This window comes from Rissa tridactyla, chromosome 6, assembly GCF_028500815.1.
Source record: "Rissa tridactyla isolate bRisTri1 chromosome 6, bRisTri1.patW.cur.20221130, whole genome shotgun sequence".
In the NCBI taxonomy this organism is placed as follows: Eukaryota; Metazoa; Chordata; class Aves; order Charadriiformes; family Laridae; genus Rissa; species Rissa tridactyla.
In genome coordinates, this window is record NC_071471.1 from 14271915 (window position 1) to 14280934 (window position 9020).

The window sequence follows — 9020 nt, forward strand, 5'->3', positions numbered from 1 at the left end:
GTTTTCACAGGGTAACCCCCCATCCCAAAAAATCGCAGACTGCGCTTCAGCAGTGCAGTACGAGAGTAGCTAACGCTTATCTCCTTTGCCCACCACCTTCACCACTCACGCCCGTAATTGTTCATCCTTCTCTCACGGAAAAGCCTCAAGGGGCCGAGCCCAGCCCAGGAGCGTGGCGGGGACCCCGGGGCAGGACACCACACTGCGCCCCAGCCCGCAGAGCGGCTAACGGCTCAAGCCCCTCAGGCCGACGCCATGGGGCCGAGGCTCCTGTTACCCCCAAGCAGGCCCCGGGGGGTCCCACAAGGCCCCGCTTACCCAGCCCTGGCCTCACGGCCCAAGCGACGCTTTGTGCCTCTCCGCTGGGGAGCTGCAGGCGCTGCGTGCGGTTCCGCCATGGCTCCGCTGCAACTAGGGACGCGGACGCTGCGTTCGACCATTGTGACGAACCGTGATGTAGCGGCGGCCAAGGGCCCGCTGCAGGGAGCCCGGCTAAAGCGGCCGCTGTGGGGCTGGCGAGTGCTGAGCTGGCTCCTGGTGGCCTTGGCTGGCGCTCGGGGGCCATCCTCTGCCCTGCCCCGCTGTTAAGGGGTGGGGGGTTTAATAGGGTTCTTCCTAGTGGTTTATCAGGTGTTGCCTCTGGGGTGGAAATGTGCCCGTGCTGCTGCAGCCACGTCCTGGAGAGCCTTTTCCACATGAGGAATGAAAATGAATGGTTAAGTCCAAGAGGAGCAAAGGGGGCAGATGAAAGGGCTCAGGGCAGGAATGGCCCTTTGGGACAGCCCTTGTCACAGGAGGTCCCCCTAGCTTTTGACGCCTGCAGGGAGTCTTAAGTGGTGGTGGGCTGTGGTTTAATGACAACGACCTTCCTCATTACTTTAGGAACTTAATTGCCGCTCCACTTTATGCTTCAGGGCTCTGGCCCAGGAAGATGCCTGAGCGCTGGAGGCAGAAGTGGCCATGGCAGAGGCGTTGCAGGCAGGCTGCAGGCAGGGTGGGCGGTGGAAGCAGCCCGGCAGAGGGCAGGGCAGCCCCCCGCAGGGCCTGCGACTTGGAGATGCCTCTTCAGTCGGCTTCTGCCTCCCTCTCCTCTCCCCATCCCGCAGGTGTTAGCTGAATCCTGCAGCCGAGAGCTGGAGGGGGCGCAGGGCATTTGAGTTCCTGGGTAAAGAAAGATGCGAGGTTTTTCTCGGTTTCTCTCTGTGAAGCCAAAACTCACCTGCAACACTCCCGTTTCTGTCCACGGTGGAGAGAAAGCCGGAGCGCTGAACTCGGTCTGTGGAGTTATGCAATGTGATTGCTTTGTGGGTGGTGTTTGGTGGGAAGACTGCTGTGCTCTCTAAACATCAATAACCAAACACATCAAGAAGTTACCATTTCATTAAATTAATGCCACTAGACTGAGAGTCTTTCTTTTTGGAGTGGAGTCTCTTGTTGCACCTTACACTAAATGTTTTGGGTTTTTTTCTCCTCTCTGTCCTGTATATGGCAAAAAATTCCCATTTTTCTAAAGGCAAATACAAAACCATCACCACATCTGTGTGGACCCAGAAGGACCAGGAGTGCCGGGCAGGGGTCCCTCAGCTTCCCGCCACCATTGCCATGGCAGGGGCTTGCATGGAGGTGGCACATCAGCTCAGCGAAGCCCCGCTGCAGCGTCTGCTCCACATCTGGTCTGGGCTGGGAGGATGGCTTTGGGGGAGGCGTGCGGAGACCCTGCTCTGTCCTCCCGGTGTCACCAGAGAGGTGCCCAGCACTCCTGGAGATGGGCTCTGCTCCCTCCCCTGCCGCGTGGTGCATATATATCCATATATACACACACCGGCACAAGTGTCATTACATGTGCAGGCTTCACACTTCCAAACAAATCCTCATTTTCCACCGACCGAAACTGCAATCCTGTGTCACACGCTCAGACACTGTTCTCAAATAATACCCCCTCTACTCTGTTATTTACTTGCAATCTTCTTTGGTAATGACAGACCCTCATTAGCATTGGAGACTTTTTTTTAATCGGTATAAAACTTAACTTCAGTGCCATTGCCTAAACGCTTGGTTTGACCACACCAGAAGGTTTTCTTTCTTTCAAGAGATTAAAGAACATTTCAAGTTCAGCAGCAGCAGAATTCTATTTTTTCCTAAAACCAAACAGTTCTAAATTTTGTGTCAATTCTGATCAAGAACGCTCAGCCATGACACCGCAGTACCGGATTTTTTTCAAAAATCACCTGGTTTGTCTTTGTAGCATCTCTTAAACCTGAATATTCAGCCTAATGGGCATTCCAGATTAAGCGTTCTGAAATTCATTTGCTAAACCAACATGGGATCGTGCTTAAACCACTTCCAAACAACTTCAAGTAGAACTATTTACAATTGCCTCCCATCCAACACTGTGGGGACGGGGTGGGACACAACTCGCAGGATAAAGCAGATTTTCAGTGAATTCCAGGAGCAAGAGAATCAAGGCCATATTCTTCTCCGTCAAAATATTGGAGGAAGTGTCCTAAACTATGGCCACCTCACATATTAACCCTGCAAAGGGCAGTGCAAATCCTGAGAACTAATTTAGGTTACAAACAACAAATTTAACCTCAACGCGTTATTCCCTTCCAAAGGAAACAATCCACAGACATGAGTTCTGAGTTAATGTATTAATAGCGCTGTAAGCAGCCTTCAACTCTTTGTAAAAGAGTTAGACAACGCCAGATTAAAGAAGGGCCCAAACCCCAAACTAAGGCTGTTCTTCCTTTGGGGAAAAAGACTTCTGTTCATAAAACTTCACCCTCTTGGCGGGATCAGGCAAGACAGAAGGAACCTTGTCGAAATACGGGTGGTCTGATACCGAGAAGGACACCAGAAATGCACAACCGGAGGGAAGCAGCAGGGAGGATCTTGCCCACAGACATACCCCGTACCCCTTTCTAGTGTTTAGAAGTTAATAAGCTTTGAAGAAATCAGTAGAGAAATTCCATGAGCATAAGCAAATGACTGAAGTCTTCATCCCTTTGCTATATTTTTAGAACAATCTTTGCTCTGTCACGTTAAGATGGATGTGGAAGCGGGACACCTGTGATCTGAGAAGAAAGAGACGTGTATCTAAACCAGAAAATTAAACAGCTGGCTTAGATCCATTCCGCTCTTTTGGACTTTACAACGTTGTCCAGTTTTTAAACACCCACGTTTTTGTTTCCAGATCATCATTCTTTGAAACCTCCCTCTTCAATCTCCCCCATTTGACAGGATTATGCCACTTCTTTAGTACTTCCAGCCTCCAAGGAACTCCTGGCACCTCACCTGCTCCAGATATTCCTGAGACTGGTAATAACCCCTACAATGGCAAAGCTCTCACCCCCCACCAAGTCCCAGGAAATCCTCCCTGGCTAAAATGTCAAACACCAGGAGCCTGCATCCCTCCAAAAGCAGTTTACGCCCCAGCATCCTGACACATATTGAGGCTTCGTACAAGCCACTTCCACAGCTCACCCAAATTCCACAGTCTCTACTAGCTCATTCTGTTGTTCTTCAGGCATTTTCTCTTCCTAATCCTTGCTCTCTTGCCAAACCAGGCTCCTGGAATGAATGCGGAAGAAAAAAGAAGAAAAGCCAAACTTCTTTATCCTCCCTCTATTCAAACTCTGCTGGTAAGCAGATCAGGACTGGTGTTGGTATTAAATAACCATTTTGTTCTGACCTTGAATTTGTGACGTGTCCATTTTACAAACCACCAGCTCCCTTGATGGTTACCAACAGTTCTTCCCCTTCCTTGGGCATTGCTGGCATCGAGGTGGAAGCCCTGAAGTCCAGGCTTGTGTGTTTCCAAATCATTCTCTCCATCCTTGAAGCATATTGAAAACAACGGGTAATGCTGTAGGGATGACATTTCGGAGCACGTTCATCAAGATGCGTTACAGTCACCTGCTCCACAGGCAGGGAATGCCAGGGCAGCAGCATTATTTGGGGGGCAGCAGACAGAAAAGGGTTCCGTGGACAGAAGCAGCCGTAAGGTATGGAAGTGAGGACCGCGTGTTCTTTGCGCTTCCGAGATCCAGGTTTTCCTCACGGGGACCCAAGTTACAGGTTTCACTTCCTTAGTGGAAGATACCGGCAAATAAAGGGATTGAGGTATTTTTTAAATCCTAAATTCCTATACAATTATGTAGTTCCACTTTTTTTCTTAAGGAAAGCTGCAGCCCCACATTACACATCATCAAATCTACGATAACATTTACGCAAGGTGTAATTGCGCTCACTTCACACTCCTTCCACCCCCCTGCTACTCAATTTAGCAACCGATCCAACAGAGAAGGAACAGCTTTTGCCTCTCTCCCCCTGAAGCACACCAGCACCAGACCAGATCACTGCTGGGGGGGCTGGGAATCCACTGGGAGGGAAAGCAGAGCAGTCCCTTCCCATGACAGTTCCCACACTCCACCAAAAAGAAAAAAAAAAAAGTGAAAAAAGACAAGAATGTGTTTTGAAAAATGAGACTATCAGACACGAAGCACGGAAGCCCAGCTTCCTCCCACCACCTCTGCCACTTGCACTGGCCCTGGGGCTCACTCCGTGCCACCAAGCCGGCAGGAGACTAGTCCAGCAGCAAAAAGCAAAGGATTTTCTGACAGCTTTGGGTACCGACCAGCCCAACAAAAAGTCAGATCAAGGGCAGATGATGAAGGAGGAACACAAAGAATGACCTGTCCTTTTGGTGGCATCCAGCTATCAGATTGTTTCGAACCTTCTCAAACTGCTTCCTTAGTTCTTCTTCCACAACTTCCAATTTTTTTCCCTTCTTTTTTGTTTTCCCCTCCCTTTTTAAACTGTGACATAAACCAGTTTCAGTTTGCTTTGCTGCTGAAATAGCAAGTCCCATTACTTGTGAAAGCACCTGGTATTTCTTCTCCATCCCCAATGCTGACACTAGGACTCGTGGCTCCACAATCCAGTCAAGCCTGCAAAGCAACGCAGCTGGAAACGGAATCAGGGAAAAAAATCAGCTGATTTAATTCCCAGATCCGACTGGCTGTCCAAACACTAGTATAAGGGAGAAAGCAGAACACGTTTTCAGGAGCACAATTCTTGTTGGCAGCGTGGACTTGGAGCAGCTCAACAGACAGTCGGAAAGTCATATCCTAGATTCTTTATCCAAACGCTGCTGCTACTCTGCAGAGACTTGAGCGCTTCCCGCTTCAAAAAGTAGAAAAGCCATTGACTCGGTAAAATAGAAGCCTTAAGTAAGCCAAAAATGTCATAAATAACACTAGCAAGAGCATTAGAAAAGCCGCTCCCTGATCTAGTCTGAAATAGCAGGTTGTAGCTCTGTGCTCTTCTCTCTTAATTTTACAAACACGTACATTGCGTACACCTTACCTAGTTATGACTCACAAAAGTTCAGCCATCGCTCATTTGAAGCCTTGGGGAAGACTGCCCGCACGTGATTTTATTATTTTTTCTTTGAAATCAAAGTATAGGAAAGGGAAGAGTAGGGAAGCAGGAAGAACAGAAGAGCAGAGAGTAGGGAAGCAGGTGGGATAGCAATTGCTGTCCTGTCGTACCCTGCACAATTGTGTTTCAAAAAGACTTTGCTCGAAAGGTCTTCAGGTTCCCACTCCTTCTGATTGGAAATACAGCGCAGGTTATCCTGCCAAACCTTTACTAAAGTTCGGCTGCCGTCTTGAACTGGTTTTCAGTTGACTTGCACAACAGCGACTACATCAACTTGTTATAAAAAAACTAACACACAGAAATCCACCTCGAGCAAGTCAGAAGTAATAGTACCTCCCTAAAAACATAACAGTTGTAGGAAGGACATGAAGACATCAACAGAGAGGTGATACCGGGGGCGGGACGAGTCTATTCTCTCATCCCTGTCTTTCAGCATTCATTCCCATGTAGCATTTTTAACCTCCTGGGAACCAAATTTTCCTAACCTCATCTCCACTGAAGTAGAAACACTTGTACTATTAAAGCTTCTCACAGTGACTCTGAAAGAGAAAAGGCCATATTCCAAGCCAGACACTGCAGTTTCCTGCTCAGAATTATTACGTTCTCTTAAATTTTTTTTTTTTTTCCACCTCCAGGGAAGGTTAAAAATTTAAACTCCTTATCACCTCCACAACTCCTCCTGATGCTGCAATAAGTTGAAAAATTACAGGCTGATGAGGAAAAAAAGGTGGTCCTGCCCAGCCGAGCGGGGCCAAGGCCAGGATCCTGTCTTTCGTGGAATCAGAGAAGCAGAGAGTGGCTTGGGTTGGAAGGGACCTTAAAGATCATCTGAGAGATCCCATGGGCAGGGACACCTGCCACCAGACCAGCTTGCTCCAAGCCCCCTCCAACCTGGCCTTGAACACCTCCAGGGATGGGGCAGCCACAGCTTCTCTGGGCAACCTGGGCCAGGGGCTCACCACCCTCACAGCAAAGAATTTCTGCCCGAGATCTTATCTAAATCTCCCCTCCGTCCCTTTGAAACCAGCACCCCTTGTTCTGTCGCTCCCCTCCCTGATCCAGAGTCCCTCCCCAGCTCTCCTGGAGCCCCTTTAGGGACTGGAAGGGGCTCGAAGGTCTCCCTGGAGCCTTCTCTTCTCCAGGCTGAACCCCCCCAGCTCTCTCAGCCTGTCCTCCCAGCAGAGGGGCTCCAGCCCTCCCAGCATCTCCGGGGCCTCCTCTGGCCCCGCTCCAACAGCTCCGTGTTCTTCTGCTCTTGGTGGCACCAGAGCTGGATACAGTGCTCCAAACGCGGGCTCTCACGGGAACCCCCACGGTCCCTAGAGCTGTGCTCTTTCCCTCCCACCCATCGGGCACCAGGGACACAGTGCCACGGAGAGGTGGCCCCCGAGGGGGGAAGGCTCCGGTGCCGCTCCTGTAACACTTCAAAGCACCAAATCAGGGCACTCGTCACGCCCACGTGTTTTGGAAACAAAATAAATCCCCTCCCTGCCTCTAGCATGAGCAATCACAAAGAGAGCATCAGTTTTCACCTTTGCTGTCCCCCCGCCATCCCCAGCCGAGGATGACTCTGCTCCTGGTAGACCTGTGGTCACTGGCCATGTGAGGCCAGGTCTGAGCCAGCCTTGGGGGCTGAGCCCCCTCCACGGCCTTCCTGTGAGCAAGGACCACCTCACGGGGCAGCCGGCAGCGTCACAACTGTGCGAAGAAGCCCCATGAGGAGCGTGTGTCCCCCCTGCCCCGCCGAGGGCGGCAGGGCATTACTCACACCGCACACGCGCTCGCCCATCAGCACGAAAAAGAGCAAGCTCGTCATCTCCAAAAGGCCATTTCCTAAGGAGAAGCGAGGCCCAGCTCCCACACAACTGCTCACCCAGAGCACAGTGTTAACAGGCTGTTGCTCCCCAGGGGCTGCTCTCCGGGAACCGCCTCGGGGCACAAGGACATGAGCCCCGGCTGAAGGGCCAGAGCCATGGATCAGAGGGGACGGCGGCTGCTACGCGTACAATTTCCCCACCGCCTCATACACAGAGGCTTTCAGCAGCCACAAGCGCTGCCAAGCGACCAGCAGCAGGTGTCCCCCGACGGGGTTTACTCCACACAAGTCCTTGGCGGGTCGCGGAGAGGACAGAGAAGGCACCAGGTAAGGTGTTCACAGCAGCATCACCCTGCTCCTTCCATCACACCCCCGAGCCCCCTCTGCTTAACGGGGGGGGCCCAGGAGGACCTGGGCAGTGTCCTTACCCCACTCGCCCCTCTGCAGGGCTTGTTTGCTGCTTCATTGGGGTTTTTTCCCACAAAAAACCCACAAATTCTGCTTTTGTACTCAGCAGAGCACAGGGTCAGCCTCAAAACTGCATCCCCCAGACAGCGAGAACCCAAGGGAAGGGGAAAGGACACTTCAAGCATTCAGCTACTGCGTCCTAGCGGTAATAAACAGCTAAAATCTTCCACGTCCTCCGGGAGCCCGGGAAGATGAAGTATCTCATGGAGGGACAAACCACGACACATTGCCTTTGTAATAGTTCTTCCTTTGGAGAACCTCCTCTGATTTGGGGACGGATTAAGCTCATCACTTTGAAAGCAGAGAGCGATGCGGCTGCTGACCCGCACCACAGCCAAACCACCGCGTCAGCCGGCCCAGGAGAGCAGACCTTCAGGCGAGGAGCAGCACCGGGAAGGCTGATCCCACCCACGGCGACAGAGGGCATGGCCCCAAAATCACCAGCTTTCCCCCCGAAGACAAGGAGAGGAGAGACCGCATCACCGGGCAGGAATCACCTCACATGATGGTAACTGCCATTACAGAAACAACACCACATGGTCATTTGTACAAGCGTTCCAACACGGGGCTTCCAAACCACCTCTTGGGCAATTTTTCCTCTACGATGGTCAAGGAAAGACCTGAAATCCCACTCCAGCTCCGGAGTGCAAGCTAGAGGGGGGAAAAAAATGAAAGAAAGGGGGAAACGCCATGTTTAAACTGATCTAGCTGGGTCTGAGCGTAACAGAGCGAGGATCGACACAAGCTCTTCATTGGGCAGACGCCTGGAGGCAGCGCCTGCGGCAGAGCAGCAATAATCTCCTACTTGGCTGTTACTGGGATTCTCGCTGCTGAACAACGTCCTGGTTGTCCCTTCAGCATTTTGGGACAATCGCTTGGAGGTTCTGGTGCTCTGATACCCAGCCTGGCCAGAGTCTTCTTCCTCCATACACTGTCAGTGAGCTAAAACCCACATTGATATGTCAACCTTATTTTCAAAGACAAAAAAACCCTAAATCACTCTCATTACCAGATCAAGTTTCATTCCAGTAAGGCTCTTTAAATAATTTAAATATTTATTTTAATAAAAATAAATAAATACTTCTCTTTTCACATTACAGAACTCCCTGGAGACAGAAATAAAACAAACCAACCCCAACCACAGGGGTTTCTCTCGCAAATCAAAAGATGGTAAATGCTTTCTTCTGATGGTCATCACAAATCCACTTGTAGGCATCAAGTAGATGGTAGATTACTCCAGAAACAGAAGAAAACTCTCTTTGAGGAAACAGTAGTTCAGCACCTTCTTGTTGGG